Consider the following 16,281-nt stretch of genomic DNA (forward strand, 5'->3'; position numbering starts at 1 on the left):
AGCCATTCACTAGGATAAGCATTCAGGAGCAGCTTGGTGAACAGTAGGACGTTGAAAAATCTAACATAGGACTTCTGTGTCCAGTCTAGTCAAATGTAACATAGGACTTCTGTGTCCAGTCTAGTCAAATGTAACATAGGACCTCTGTGTCCAGTCTAGTCAAATGTAACATAGGACTTCTGTGTCCAGTCTAGTCAAATGTAACATAGGACTTCTGTGTCCAGTCTAGTCAAATGAAACATAGGACTTGTCTCCCCCCTCTCCTCTCCCTCATGGCATTGTCTCCCCCCTCTCCTCTCCCTCATGGTATTGTCTCCCCCCTCTCCTCTCCCTCATGGTATTGTCTCTCCCCTCTCCTCTCCCTCATGGTATTGTCTCTCCCCTCTCCTCTCCCTCATGGTATTGTCTCCTCTCTCCCTCATGGTATTGTCTCCCCTCTCCCTCATGGTATTGTCTCTCCTCTCCCTCATGGTATTGTCTCCCCTCTCCCTCATGGTATTGTCTCCTCTCTCCCTCATGGTATTGTCTCCCCTCTCCCTCATGGTATTGTCTCCCCTCTCCCTCATGGTATTGTCTCTCCTCTCCCTCATGGTATTGTCTCCCCCCTCTTCTCTCCCTCATGGTATTGTCTCCCCCCTCTCCTCTCCCTCATGGTATTGTCTCCCCCCTCTTCTCTCCCTCATGGTATTGTCTCCCCCCTCTCCTCTCCCTCATGGTATTGTCTCCCCCCTCTCCTCTATCATATGTTATTGTCTCCCCCCTCTCCTCTCCCTCATGGTATTGTCTCCCCCCTCCCCTCTCCCTCATGGTATTGTCTCCTCTCTCCCTCATGGTATTGTCTCTCCCCTCTCCTCTCCCTCATGGTATTGTCTCCTCTCTCCCTCATGGTATTGTCTCCCCTCTCCCTCATGGTATTGTCTCCCCTCTCCCTCATGGTATTGTCTCCCCCCTCTCCTCTCCCTCATGGTATTGTCTCCTCTCTCCCTCATGGTATTGTCTCCCCCCTCTCCTCTCCCTCATGGTATTGTCTCCCCTCTTCTCTCCCTCATGGTATTGTCTCTCCCCTCTCCCTCATGGTATTGTCTCCCCCCTCTCCTCTCCCTCATGGTATTGTCTCCTCTCTCCCTCATGGTATTGTCTCCTCTCTCCCTCATGGTATTGTCTCCCCTCTCCCTCATGGTATTGTCTCCCCTCTCCCTCATGGTATTGTCTCCTCTCTCCCTCATGGTATTGTCTCCCCCCTCTCCTCTCCCTCATGGTATTGTCTCCTCTCTCCCTCATGGTATTGTCTCCCCCCTCTCCTCTCCCTCATGGTATTGTCTCCCCTCTCCCTCATGGTATTGTCTCCCCCCTCTCCTCTCCCTCATGGTATTGTCTCCTCTCTCCCTCATGGTATTGTCTCCCCCCTCTCCTCTCCCTCATGGTATTGTCTCCTCTCTCCCTCATGGTATTGTCTCCCCCCTCTCCTCTCCCTCATGGTATTGTCTCCCCTCTCCCTCATGGTATTGTCTCCCCCCCTCCTCTCCCTCATGGTATTGTCTCCTCTCTCCCTCATGGTATTGTCTCCTCTCTCCCTCATGGTATTGTCTCCCCTCTCCCTCATGGTATTGTCTCCCCCCTCTCCTCTCCATCGTGGTATTGTCTCTCCTCTCCCTCATGGTATTGTCTCCCCTCTCCCTCATGGTATTGTCTCCCCCCTCTAATCTCCCTCATGGTATTGTCCTCCTCTCTCCCTCATGGTATTGTCTCCTCTCTCCCTCATGGTATTGTCTCCTCTCTCCCTCATGGTATTGTCTCCCCTCTCCCTCATGGTATTGTCTCCCCTCTCCCTCATGGTATTGTCTCCTCTCTCCCTCATGGTATTGTCTCCCCTCTCCCTCATGGTATTGTCTCTCCCCTCTCCCTCATGGTATTGTCTCCCCCCTCTCCTCTCCCTCATGGTGTTGTCCCCCCCTCTCCTCTCCCTCATGGTATTGTATCCTCTCTCCCTCATGGTATTATCTCTCCCCTCTCCCTCAATGGTATTGTCTCCCCCCTCTCCTCTCCCTCATGGTATTGTCTCCCCCCTCTTCTCTCCCTCATGGTATTGTCTCCCCCCTCTCCTCTCCCTCATGGTATTGTCTCCTCTCTCCCTCATGGTATTGTCTCCTCTCTCCCTCATGGTATTGTCTCCCCTCTCCCTCATGGTATTGTCTCCCCCCTCTCCTCTCCCTCATGGTATTGTCTCCCCTCTCCCTCATGGTATTGTCTCCCCCCTCTCCTCTCCCTCATGGTATTGTCTCCCCCCTCTACTCTCCCTCATGGTATTGTCTCCTCTCTCCCTCATGGTATTGTCTCCTCTCTCCCTCATGGTATTGTCTCCCCTCTCCCTCATGGTATTGTCTCACCTCTCCCTCATGGTATTGTCTCCTCTCTCCCTCATGGTATTGTCTCCCCTCTCCCTCATGGTATTGTCTCTCCCCTCTCCCTCATGGTATTGTCTCCCCCCTCTCCTCTCCCTCATGGTATTGTCTCCCCCCTCTTCTCTCCCTCATGGTATTGTCTCCCCCCTCTCCTCTCCCTCATGGTATTGTCTCCCCCCTCTTCTCTCCCTCATGGTATTGTCTCCCCCCTCTCCTCTCCCTCATGGTATTGTCTCCCCCCTCTCCTCTATCATATGGTATTGTCTCCCCCCTCTCCTCTCCCTCATGGTATTGTCTCCCCCCTCTCCTCTATCATATGGTATTGTCTCCCCCCTCTCCTCTCCCTCATGGTATTGTCTCCTCTCCCTCATGGTATTGTCTCCTCTCCCTCATGGTATTGTCTCCCCCCTCTCCTCTATCATATGGTATTGTCTCCCCCCTCTCCTCTCCCTCATGGTATTGTCTCCCCCCTCTCCTCTATCATATGGTATTGTCTCCCCCCTCTCCTCTCCCTCATGGTATTGTCGCCTCTCCCTCATGGTATTGTCTCCCCCCTCTTCTCTCCCTCATGGTATTGTCTCCCCCCTCTCCTCTCCCTCATGGTATTGTCTCTCTCCTCTCCCTCATGGTATTGTCCCCCCCCTCTCCTCTCCCTCATGGTATTGTCTCCCCCCTCTCCTCTCCCTCATGGTATTGTCTCCCCCCTCTCCTCTCCCTCATGGTATTGTCTCCCCCCTCTCCTCTCCCTCATGGTATTGTCTCCTCTCTCCCTCATGGTATTGTCTCCCCTCTCCCTCATGGTATTGTCTCCCATCTCCCTCATGGTATTGTCTCCCCTCTCCCTCATGGTATTGTCTCTCCCCTCTCCCTCATGGTATTGTCTCCCCCCTCTCCTCTCCCTCATGGTATTGTCTCCCCCCTCTCCTCTCCCTCATGGTATTGTCTCCCCCCTCTCCTCTCCCTCATGGTATTGTCTCTCCTCTCCCTCATGGTATTGTCTCCCCTCTCCCTCATGGTATTGTCTCCCCCCTCTCCTCTCCCTCATGGTATTGTCTCCCCCCTCTCCTCTCCCTCATGGTATTGTCTCCTCTCTCCCTCATGGTATTGTCTCCCCTCTCCCTCATGGTATTGTCTCTCCCCTCTCCCTCATGGTATTGTCTCCTCTCTCCCTCATGGTATTGTCTCCCCCCTCTCCTCTCCTTCATGGTGTTGTCTCCCCCCTCTCCTCTCCCTCATGGTGTTGTCTCCCCCCCTCTCCTCTATCTCATGGTATTGTCTCCCCCCTCTCCTCTATCTCATGGTATTGTCTCCCCCCTCTCCTCTCCCTCATGTTATTGTCTCCCCCCTCTCCTCTCCCTCATGGTGTTGTCCCCCCCTCTCCTCTCCCTCATGGTATTGTCTCCCCCCTCTCCTCTCCCTCATGGTATTGTCTCCCCCCTCTCCTCTCCCTCATGGTATTGTCTCCTCTCTCCCTCATGGTATTGTCTCCCCCCTCTCCTCTCCTTCATGGTGTTGTCTCCCCCCCTCTCCTCTATCTCATGGTATTGTCTCCCCCCTCTCCTCTCCCTCATGGTATTGTCTCCCACCTCTCCTCTCCCTCATGGTATTGTCTCCCCTCTCCCTCATGGTATTGTCTCCCCCCTCTCCTCTCCCTCATGGTATTGTCTCCCCCCTCTCCTCTCCCTCATGGTATTGTCTCTCTCCTCTCCCTCATGGTATTGTCTCCCCTCTCTCCTCTCCCTCATGGTATTGTCTCCCCCCTCTCCTCTCCCTCATGGTATTGTCTCTCTCCTCTCCCTCATGGTATTGTCTCTCCTCTCCCTCATGGTATTGTCTCCCCCCTCTCCTCTCCCTCGTGGTATTGTCTCCCCCCTCTCCTCTCCCTCATGGTATTGTCCTCCCCCCTCCAGCTGTGCGAGAGGAGCAGTGGGCTCTCCCCTGGCCTTTGTGTTGCCCCGTGGCTCCTCCCTTCTCTCCTCCGTTGTCGGTATCCTCCCCGTGCTCCCCAAGCAGGGCCCGCCAGTGCCCCAACCTCGGGGGCTACAGGGGCCCGGCCCCCAACCTCCCACTCATCGACAGCCTCAACTACAGGGTAAAACGCACCAGGTATGGTATTCCTGAAAAACTGTCAAAACTAAATGCCCAGATTTTACAGGAGGGATCCCTGACTCCCAGAATCAGGAGGGACTAAGTCATTTTGGAGGTTGTCAGCATTTATTTATTTTTTTACCCTAGGTACTAATACAACTTCCCTCCATGCAAACTATCTAAACTAATCCAGTTTTGTGGGAGAGTGTACAGCACAGCATTAAATCTGAGGGCCTGTCTGTATCTCTGCCAGGTGTGGAAGGCTTGGCCCGGGGGACACAGCAGTAAATCTGAGGGTCTGTCTGTATCTCTGCCAGGTTAAGAAAGCTTGGCTCTGAGGGCCTGTCTGTATCTCTGCCAGGTTAAGAAAGCTTGGCTCTGAGGGCCTGTCTGTATCTCTGCCAGGTTTGGAAGGCTTGGCCCTGGGGACACAGCATTCTGAGGGCCTGTCTGTATCTCTGCCAGGTTTAGAAGGCTTGGCCCTGGGGACACATCATTCTCAGGGCCTGTCTGTATCTCTGCCAGGTTTGGAAAGCTTGGCCCGAGGGGCACAGCATTCTGAGGGCCTGTCTGTATTTCTACCAGGTTTGGAAGGCTTGGCCCTGGGGACACAGCATTCTGAGGACCTGTCTGTATCTCTGCCAGGTTTGGAAGGCTTGGCCCGGGGGACACATCATTCTGAGGGCCTGTCTGTATCTCTGCCAGGTTAAGAAAGCCCTGGGGACACAGCATTCTGAGGGTCTGTCTGTATCTCTGCCATGTTAGGAAGGCTTGGCCCTGGGGACACAGCATTCTTCTCATTTAAGAGTATTGTTCGTACAAAGAGGCAGCCTCAGGGCACCAAATGCCACATTATTCACTTTGAAGTGGACTACTTTGACCAGGGTCCATAGGGCCCTGGTCAAAAGTAGTGCGCTATAGGGAATAGGGTGCCATTTGGGAGTGTACACAGCTCCTGGGTAAAGTGCTTTCTCTCTGATTCCAAGCGTCCTTCGCTCCTGCTCTCTCCCTCTCCCTCTCCCTCTCTCTCTGTCTCCCCCCCCCCCCCCCCTGTTGACACCACTGTTTCCTTCTTTAAATGAAGGCAGTGGTTTCTAGCCTGTTAGATAGCTCATGGTTGCATCCCAGTTCTCCACCCTGCTCTCTTAAGTGTACACTTCCCGTCATGGATTTAACGGTGAGGGAATGAACGCCCCCAGGCCTGCCCTAGGTGAACCAGGTTAGAGTTCATTGTATTGGTTTTGGAGCCGGGGCTGCCTCTCGGATTTGAACCAGGTTAGTGTTCATTGTATTGGTTTTGGAGCCGGGGCTGCCTCTCGGAGGTGAACCAGGTTAGTGTTCATTGTGTTGGTTTAGGAGCCGGGGCTGCCTCTCGGAGGTGAACCAGGTTAGTGTTCATTGTGTTGGTTTAGGAGCCGGGGCTGCCTCTCGGAGGTGAACCAGGTTAGTGTTCATTGTGTTGGTTTAGGAGCCGGGGCTGCCTCTCGGAGGTGAACCAGGTTAGTGTTCATTGTTTTGGAACCGGGGCTGCCTCTCGGAGGTGAACCAGGTTAGTGTTCATTGTTTTGGAACCGGGGCTGCCTCTCGGAGGTGAACCAGGTTAGTGTTCATTGTATTGGTTTAGGAGCCGGGGCTGCCTCCCGGAGGTGAACCAGGTTAGTGTTCATTGTATTGGTTTTGGAACCGGGGCTGCCTCCCGGAGGTGAACCAGGTTAGTGTTCATTGTATTGGTTTAGGAGCCGGGGCTGCCTCTCGGAGGTGAACCAGGTTAGTGTTCATTGTATTGGTTTTGGAGCCGGGGCTGCCTCTCGGAGGTGAACCAGGTTAGTGTTCATTGTATTGGTTTAGAAACCAGGGCTGCCTCTCGGAGGTGAACCAGGTTAGTGTTCATTGTATTGGTTTAGGAGCCGGGGCTGCCTCTCGGAGGTGAACAAGGTTAGTGTTCATTGTATTGGTTTAGGAGCCGGGGCTGCCTCTCGGAGGTGAACAAGGTTAGTGTTCATTGTGTTGGTTTAGGAGCTGGGGCTGCCTCTCGGAGGTGAACCAGGTTAGTGTTCATTGTATTGGTTTAGGAGCCGGGGCTGCCTCTCGGAGGTGAACCAGGTTAGTGTTCATTGTGTTGGTTTAGGAACCGGGGCTGCCTCTCGGAGGTGAACCAGGTTAGTGTTCATTGTGTTGGTTTAGGTTTTGGAGCCGGGGCTGCCTCTCGGAGGTGAACCAGGTTAGTGTTCATTGTGTTGGTTTAGGAGCCGGGGCTGCCTCTCGGAGGTGAACCAGGTTAGTGTTCATTGTGTTGGTTTAGGAGCCGGGGCTGCCTCTCGGAGGTAAACCAGGTTAGTGTTCATTGTGTTGGTTTAGGAGCCGGGGCTGCCTCTCGGAGGTGAACCAGGTTAGTGTTCATTGTATTGGTTTAGGAACCAGGGCTGCCTATCGGAGGTGAACCCGGTTAGTGTTCATTGTATTGGTTTAGGAGCCGGGGCTGCCTCTCGGAGGTGAACCAGGTTAGTGTTCATTGTATTGGTTTAGGAACCGGGGCTGCCTCCCGGAGGTGAACCAGGTTAGTGTTCATTGTGTTGGTTTAGGAGCCGGGGCTGCCTCTCGGAGGTGAACCAGGTTAGTGTTCATTGTATTGGTTTAGGAGCCGGGGCTGCCTCTCGGAGGTGAACCAGGTTAGTGTTCATTGTATTGGTTTAGGAGCCGGGGCTGCCTCTCGGAGGTGAACCAGGTTAGTGTTCATTGTGTTGGTTTAGGAGCCGGGGCTGCCTCTCGGAGGTGAACCAGGTTAGTGTTCATTGTGTTGGTTTTGGAGCCGGGGCTGCCTCTCGGAGGTGAACCAGGTTAGTGTTCATTGTGTTGGTTTAGGAGCCGGGGCTGCCTCTCGGAGGTGAACCAGGTTAGTGTTCATTGTGTTGGTTTAGGAGCCGGGGCTGCCTCTCGGAGGTGAACCAGGTTAGTGTTCATTGTATTGGTTTAGGAGCCGGGGCTGCCTCTCGGAGGTGAACAAGGTTAGTGTTCATTGTGTTGGTTTAGGAGCCGGGGCTGCCTCTCGGAGGTGAGCCGGTCAAATCAAATGTATTGGTCACATCTGCCGAAAGTGCAGACTTTATCGTGGAATGTCAACTTATGTGTCCTTTCCCAACAATGCAGATTTATAAAGGACCAAACATTTTGTAAATAGTAACATAATAATGAGTCTATATACGAGGAGTAGGGTTACAGAGTCAGTGTGCCGGGGTACGAGGTAGTTGAGGTACAGAGTCAGTGTGCCGGGGTACGAGGTAGTTGAGGTACAGAGTCAGTGTGCCGGGGTACGAGGTAGTTGAGGTACAGAGTCAGTGTGCCGGGGTACGAGGTAGTTGAGGTACAGAGTCAGTGTGCCGGGGTACGAGGTAGTTGAGGTACAGAGTCAGTGTGCCGGGGTACGAGGTAGTTGAGGTACAGAGTCAGTGTGCCGGGGTACGAGGTAGTTGAGGTACAGAGTCAGTGTGCCGGGGTACGAGGTAGTTGAGGTATAGAGTCAGTGTGCCGGGGTACGAGGTAGTTGAGGTACAGAGTCAGTGTGCCGGGGTACGAGGTAGTTGAGGTACAGAGTCAGTGTGCCGGGGTACGAGGTAGTTGAGGTACAGAGTCAGTGTGCCGGGGTACGAGGTAGTTGAGGTACAGAGTCAGTGTGCCGGGGTACGAGGTAGTTGAGGTACAGAGTCAGTGTGCCGTGGTACGAGGTAGTTGAGGTACAGAGTCAGTGTGTCGGGGTACGGGGTAGTTGAGGTACAGAGTCAGTGTGCCGGGGTACGAGGTAGTTGAGGTACAGAGTCAGTGTGTCGGGGTACGAGGTAGTTGAGGTACAGAGTCAGTGTGCCGGGGTACGAGGTAGTTGAGGTACAGAGTCAGTGTGCCGGGGTACGAGGTAGTTGAGGTACAGAGTCAGTGTGTCGGGGTACGAGGTAGTTGAGGTACAGAGTCAGTGTGCCGGGGTACGAGGTAGTTGAGGTACAGAGTCAGTGTGTCGGGGTACGAGGTAGTTGAGGTAACATGTACATGTAGGTTTGAGGTAAAGGTGACTAGGCCATCAGGATAAATAGTAGAGTAGCAGCAGCATATGTAAAGAGAGAGAGAGAGAATGTGTGTGTGTGTGTGTGTGTGTGTGTGTGTGTGTGTGTGTGTGTGTGTTGCACTGTCAGTGTAGTATTTGTGAGTGTGTGGGTACGGTCCAGTGAGTGTGCCTCGTTTTGGCAGATGGGCGAAGTCGTCTCAAAGCGAAGTGACGTAGGTGAGGCACGTGTAGTAATGAGTAAGATTCTGTGTTTTCACATGCAAAAAAAGTATCGCTTTTGATTTAAAAAAAAATCTAACGTATATTTTATGGAAAATAGCTTTTGTCTGTTTCTGGATGATGCACCATGTTACCTTGTTGACAACATGACCGAGCAGCGCAGATTACTGTTCGATTGGAGAAAGGGCGCTCCTCCCTCACCGCTTGTTGCCCGTTCAAGTCACAGGTCATAGACTGGTGCACTTAATCAAACTCCCTCAAAGGTGGGAAGTTCCCCACGCCCAATGTTTACACCAATCCAAGGCTTTTGGATGCGATACGGGAAGTGTTTAAGTGTACACTTAGGGAGCAGGGTGTGGACAGTCAGGAGGTAACCTAGCTGTCACCCGTCGGTCAAGGCCAGGGAGTTTAGTGTTACATCAATGATTAATCTACTTACGAAACGGAGAAGAACAAAACATAACAAACATGGCTCTCTATGTGGGTTAGAACTTGTTCAAACTTTCCTAGTGTGCCGGTCGTCCCGTTGAGGGAATTTTATTTTACCTGACGTTTCCTAGAGGAAAGCAGTAAAACAAGTGAGATTGCTTTCTGTTCCCTTGGTAACCCCGTTTTAGAGCTTATTTTGACCAATAGTTTTACCTTTTAACTACAATGTTCTTTCATAGGTACTCTCATTAAGTGTATGAGGCCACTAAAATAATATTTGGATGACTTTTGGAGGCATATTCATTCATGTTTATTAACATGAAGTTCGCAATAATGTAAAAAAAACAAAAAAACTTTTCACTTTGTCATAACAACATGATGCGTCAAAAAAGAAACAATGCTTAGAATTTTATAATGAGCCAGAGAAAGCTTTTTCATAATCCCCTACTTCAGTGGTTCTCAAACTTGGGGTTGGGACCCCGTGTGGGGTCCCCTTGAGAACATCTGTAATCTTAGGAAAAACTTTGGGAACCCCTGCCCTACTTGTACAACTCTCACATTAGTCTTCGGGTCTTTCTGTTGGCGTTGCCTTCACTGTATATCACAATGTTTTTTTGCTTTCAGTTATTGTTTGTATTGTAATGACCTGACTAGATCATAAAAGAACAACTGTCCAGACAGAGATTGAGTTTACGAATGGACGGTTTATTAAACCAACTTTACACAGGCTACTGTTTGGCCGTAGCCCACGCCAAATAAATGAAAGATAACCCACAAGCCAATCGTGACCTTCTCTTGTGAAGCCCAGACGTAAGAGAGAGAACAAAGGCAAAACCTGGTCTTAACTTCCAATGCTCCATCCCCCTGCCCAACCCCCCTCCACGCCACTCCGCCAACCACCAGGATGCCCGGCATCAGAACATTCCAGGCATTCCCGTGATTGGCAGATAGCAGGTTGACTGACATGTCGGACCCCGCGAACACTACCACCTACTAGCCTAACACATAACACACAGCTGTCTGTGCGGGTCGCTACACAGCCCCCCCACCACAAAGTCCCTCGTCCCCGAGGGAACAAACAAAGTCTCTGAAGCGACCCGGAGGTCTCCTTTGCCTGCGTGGCCGTGATGGTCGCAGAGTGCCCCTCTGGGAACCAGGGGATGAAGGCAGGGATATGGGGGACAAGGAAGCGGGAACGGGTAATACAGTCCGTGGCTCTGGGGAACCACGCGGTGACACAGGGGGGGAGACAGGGGGAGTGGGCTGTCTGGAGCCTTGTCTGCGGCACCTGGGAGTGGGTGCCTGGAGAATGGCATTGCCAGAGAGGGGAATTGTGGGGGTTCCTGGGGTTTGGGGAGAAGAGGCCCCTCTGTATGGGGCTAACCTGTCCCGGTGCAGTGCCACCTTTCTCCCCCTGGGAGGAAGCTGCACCCGGTAAACAACCTCCCCTACCCTCTCCAGGGCACTGCAGGGTCCCACCAAGTGACTGTCCAACTTGGGGCATCTGCCTTTTTTCCTTAGCGGGCTGTAGACCCAGACCAGCTCCCCAGCCACAAAGTGCCTTCCCCGGGTGTGCACGTCATAGTTCCTCTTCTGCCTCACACCTGCATTCACCAGCTGCTCTCTGGCGAAGGTGTGGGCTGTCTCCAGGCGGTCCTGGAGTCTCCGGGCATACTCCGGCCCCGGGGGAACATGAGGGCTATCCAGGGGCCGACCAAACGCCATCTCCGCAGGGGTGCGGATCTCTCTCCCCAGCATGAGGAGGGCAGGCGTGCAGGAGGTGGAGTCTTGGACAGCGGAGCGGCATGCCATGAGGACCATAGGCAGGTGCTTGTCCCAGTCACGCTGGTGTTTGGAAGAGACGATGGCCAGCTGCTGTCCAAGCGTTTTATTGAAGCGCTCTACAAGGCCATCACTTTGAGGATGGAGAGGAGTAGTGCGGGTCTTGTGCATACCCAGCCTCTCACACATGGTGGCGAACACACGGGACTCAAAGTTTCTGCCCTGGTCGCTGTGGATGGACTCTGCAGCTCCAAACCTGCTGAACATCCCCGCTGTCAGGGCGTCGACGATGGTCTCTGCCTCCTGGTCAGGCAGAGCATAGGCCTCGGGCCATTTTGTGAAATAGTCCATGGCCGTGAGCACCCAGCGGTTTCCACTGTCTGTGGTGGGGAACGGCCCAACTACATCCACTCCCACCCTCTCCATGGGAGCCCCCACTGGGAACTGTTGGAGCTCAGCATGAGAGCGGCCTGGGGGGCCCTTTCTCGCTGTGCAGTTGTCACAGCGGCGACAAAAGTCCTCCACATCCCTCTTGTGCTGCCCCCAGTAGAAGCCCTGACGGAGACGGCGCAGTGTTTTTGTGACCCCAAAGTGTCCAGTCCCCACCCCGCCATGAGTACTCTGGAGCACAGCCTCCCGCAATGCTTTTGGGACCACCACCTGCCACCTCTCCTCTCCCGTAGCTGACTCCTTCCATGCCCGCTGTAGCACGCCATCAGCCAGCCGCAGTCTCTCAAACTTTGACCACAACCCTTTGGTCGCGAGTGAGAGCGCTGTCACCTCTTCCCATGGTGGCCTCACCTGCGCCTCTACCCACTGTAGCACTGGCTGTAGGTCTGTGTCCCGTCCCTGCTGCTGCCGCCATTCAGCCATGTCGACAGTCTGCAGCTCACAGCAGACAGGCCCGCTCGCCCGACACACTGTGGCACAGACCCCCTCTGCACACAGCTCTCTCTCCCGTCCCTCTCTCCGTTCGCAGTGGCGGCAGCCGTCTGCAGTACAGGGCCCACGGGACATGGCGTTGGAGTGGCGTGCCCCTGCCCTGTGCACCACTGTGAAGTCATACGGCTGAAGCTCCTCCAACCAGCGTGCCACCTGCCCCTCTGGCTCTCTGAAAGACATGAGCCACTGGAGAGCAGAGTGGTCAGTCCTTACAGTAAAGGGCAGACCACCCAGGTAGTACTTGAAGTGTTTGACGGAAGCCACAACAGCCAAGAGCTCCCGCCGGGTGACACAGTAGCGGCGCTCATGTTTGTCAAATGTTTTGCTGAAGTACGCCACCACTCTCTCCCCCGCTGGCCCCACCTGGGCCAGCACCCCACCCATGCCCACATTGCTCGCGTCTGTGTCCAGGATAAAGGGCAAGATGAGGTCAGGGGGGGCGAGCACGGGGGCCTCGATCAGTGCACGTTTGAGGGTGTTGAACGCCTCCTCACACTCCACTGTCCAAGTGAAAGCTTTGTCCTTCGGCAGCAGGCGGTTCATTGGAGCAGCAACGCTTGAGAAGCCCCGTACAAACCTCCTGTAGTACGAGGCCAGGCCCAGGAAGCTCTTCAGCTGACGCTGGTCGGTGGGGGTGGGCCAGTCTCTGACAGCCCCTACCTTGTCCTCCATGGTGCTGATCCCCTCCTTCCCCACTCGGTGGCCCAAGAAGGACACCTCTCTCCTCATGAAGTGGCACTTCTCAGGGTGGAGCTTCAGACCTGCGGCAGCCACCCTCTCCAGCACACGCCGTAGCGCCCCCAGGGCTGACTGGAAGGAGCTGCCATGGGCCAGGATGTCATCGAGGTATACCAGACACTGCTGTCTGGGGATGCCATCCAGCACCCTGTCCATCAAACGCTCAAAAGTAGCTGGAGCGTTGCACAGGCCAAAGCACAGGACCTTGAACTGCCAGTGTCCTCTGTTAGTGGAGAATGCAGTTTTGGCTCTGGCCTCTGGGGAGAGGGGCACCTGCCAGTAGCCACTGCGGAGGTCTAGTGAGGAGAACCAGGAGGAACCAGGTCCAGCGACTCATCGATACGTGGTATGGGGTATGAGTCCTTCCTGGTTACCTCATTCAGCCGCCTGTAGTCCGCACAGAACCTCAGCTTGCCCCCCTTCTTCGGAACCATGACGACTGGCGCCGCCCAGGGGCTGTCTGAGGGCTCAATGAAGTCTGCCCGCTGCATCTCCAACACAGCCTTGTCTGCCGCCTCCTGGCGTGCCAGCGGGATACGGCGGGGACGCATCTTGATGGGCCGAGCATCACCTATGTCCATCTCATGCTGCACCAGATGAGTCTGACCCACCTCTTCCTCACTCAGCGCAAAGCTGTCTCTGAATTCAAACAGCAACTGCCACAACCGTTCCTGCTGCTCGGGGTCAAGACCAACACAGTTCCTCCCCCATATCTCCCTCACTGCAGACAGTGTCCTCTCCTCTCCCATCTGGGGTAGCTGGGCTGGGGGGGCGCGGCCTGGGCTCACAGAGGGCTGTGTCATGGAGGTAGCTGGGGGAATGTAACACACCGCAGTAGGTGACAGGGGGGCTGGGGAAAAGTCACACACAGCTGTGGGGGAGGGGGGGCAGCCATGAGTCTCTGCTGCTTTGACTGTTGGAGTAAAGGGTTTGTTGGGTTGAGTGAATGTGACATTAGGGGGGGCCATGGTGACTTCCGGCCCTCCCTGGAAGCTGTGTGCCCCTATTTAGGTCTAACTGGCAGCCTGTGCTCCTAAGAAAGTCCAACCCCAGAATACAAGGGTCCTGCACAGCCGCCACCCACACAGGATGACGCACAGTCCTGCCCCCTACTGTCAGAGTCATTATTCCCTTCCCTTTCATGGGTGCCAGCTCACCTGTGACTGTGCGGAGCTGCACAGTTGTAGGCTCACACTGAGTCCAACCTGGCACAATATCTGGCCTCACCAGGGTTACTGTGGACCCAGTGTCCACCAGGGCGGAGTAGGGCACACCCTCCACAGTGACAGGGACATGACAAAAGTCCCCAACACAGGTCCGGCCCACCACAACAACAGGCTCCATCCGCTTGCTCTCCTCTGCTTCTGGGGGAAGTGGAGCCTTGCTTCCCCGTCTGCTTCTGGGGGAAGTGGAGCCTTGCTTCCCCGTCTGCTTCTGGGGGAAGTGGAGCCTTGCTTCCCCGTCTGTGCCGGTGGGCTCCTCCTGAAGATGATGGTGGTTGGGATAGAAAGCCAGGGGTCCGCACTACCCGGTCTATGCGGACCCCGAGCCGTTTCCCTGAGCTCTGGGGGACATGGGGCAATTTCGGCGCAGATGGCCTGGCTGGCCACAACCCCAGCAGACCCTGGGACCAGGGTGTGTGTTTTGTGCCGCCTGTAGCGACACAGCACGAATGAGTTCTGTCATTTCAGCCACCCATGCAGGCTTTTCCGGCTCCGGGCTGCTCTGCCCCCCAGCTCGCACAGAGGGTGTGTCTCCCTGCACCCCCACCAAAGCCCCAGCTGAAGTCCCAGCCCACACCAGCTCCCTCTCCAAAGCCATCTCCAAGGCTATCTGCAATGACTCAGGATGAGCCAGCTGGGTCTGTATGCGCAGCTTTGTAGGAGAGAGCGCCTGTATGAACTGGTCCCGTGCTAGCTCGCTCTGCACGGAGGGGGGCATGTGAGCATATGCCCGCCGAGAGAGGCTCTCAATGTCATTAGCTAACACCCGTAGAGGCTCTCCAGGCTGCCTGCGTCTATTACTCAGTTCGGAGCGCAGTAGCCCGGGCTGTACACACTGTCCATAGCGCCTCCTCAGTGCTCCCACTAAAGCACCATAATCATGTCTGTCCTCGGGGCTAATCAATATCAAACAGGACAGAGCTTCATCCGTGAGGCATAAAGCCAACTGCAGTGCCCTTTCTTCATCCGACCACCCCCTAAAATGAGCTAACAGTTCAAACTGAGCATGAAAAGCTTCCCAATCCGCCTTACCGGAATACTTCGGGGTCTTAACAGATACGGACGCAGCCGGGAACTGGGCGCCGCCATGTTTGTTTACATCCTGAGCCCCAGATTCCTCGTCCCGCCGCGTCGACGTCACCACTTCGGCCCGCCCACCAGAATCCGCGCGAAACACAGTCGACGAGGCGCTCATGCCCGCTTCAGCCGCCATCACTCTAGCGTCCTCCCTCAAGCGGCCTCTGCGCTCCGACGCCCTGGCGATCTCCTCAGCCAGAACCTCCGACGTCCATTCACACGTATCTCCTTGGCCATAATCGTCCCCTACCTCCACCTTCACTTTCGGATTCCCTCGAAGCATTTCCAACCCCCGTTCTCCCCTACGGTAGCTAGCCACAGAAGTCAGCTAGCTAGCTGGCTAACTTTTATCAACGTTTTTACTTCTGACACCAATGTAATGACCTGACTAGATCATAAAAGAACAACTGTCCAGACAGAGATTGAGTTTACGAATGGACGGTTTATTAAACCAACTTTACACAGGCTACTGTTTGGCCGTAGCCCACGCCAAATAAATGAAAGATAACCCACAAGCCAATCGTGACCTTCTCTTGTGAAGCCCAGACGTAAGAGAGAGAACAAAGGCAAAACCTGGTCTTAACTTCCAATGCTCCATCCCCCTGCCCAACCCCCCTCCACGCCACTCCGCCAACCACCAGGATGCCCGGCATCAGAACATTCCAGGCATTCCCGTGATTGGCAGATAGCAGGTTGACTGACATGTCGGACCCCGCGAACACAACCACCTACTAGCCTAACACATAACACACAGCTGTCTGTGCGGGTCGCTACAGTATGATTTGTCAAGTTTTGCCATTGTTTGCTAATTCTGTTTTAATTTAGTGTTTCTCTTCTGTTGAATTCTCTTACTGTTTACTTTTTTCCTTTTGCACACACTTGTCTTTTTCCCCTTTCTGTACTTTCCTACGTTCTGTCTCCATCGCTCCCTATTCCTGTTCCCTCCCTCTTTCTTCCACGATCTCTCGTTTTCTCTGTCCTGCTCTTGTTTGTCCTCTATCTCCCATTCCCTTGCTCTTCCTATCCTCTCTTACCTTCCCTGCTCCATCGCCGTGGTAGCCAACAAGGCCTAGTTGCCAGGGGAAACCTCTACAGTCGCTACATCAACACCCGGGGCTTTGGGCTGTTGTTGGAGACCCAGCAGAACACCTTCAAACTGCCAGGTAACCAGATCTGATTGGCTATGGGACATGTGTAGTACACTGTAACAACACACCACTAAGGACTATGGATGTCTCCCAAATGTCACCCTGTTCGCTATAGGGCACTACTTTAGACCAATCAATCAAATGTATTTATAAAGCCCTTCTTTACATCAGCCGATGTC

At 54.2% G+C, this 16,281-nt stretch overlaps 1 pseudogene; it reads left to right on the forward strand.

Moving 5' to 3' along the window:
• The window catches only part of LOC129820350 (alpha-tubulin N-acetyltransferase 1-like), a 43,785-nt pseudogene that overhangs the window by 21,911 nt on the left and 5,593 nt on the right, over positions 1 to 16,281 (forward strand).

This window comes from Salvelinus fontinalis, chromosome 22 (assembly GCF_029448725.1).
Source record: "Salvelinus fontinalis isolate EN_2023a chromosome 22, ASM2944872v1, whole genome shotgun sequence".
Lineage (NCBI taxonomy): Eukaryota > Metazoa > Chordata > Actinopteri > Salmoniformes > Salmonidae > Salvelinus > Salvelinus fontinalis.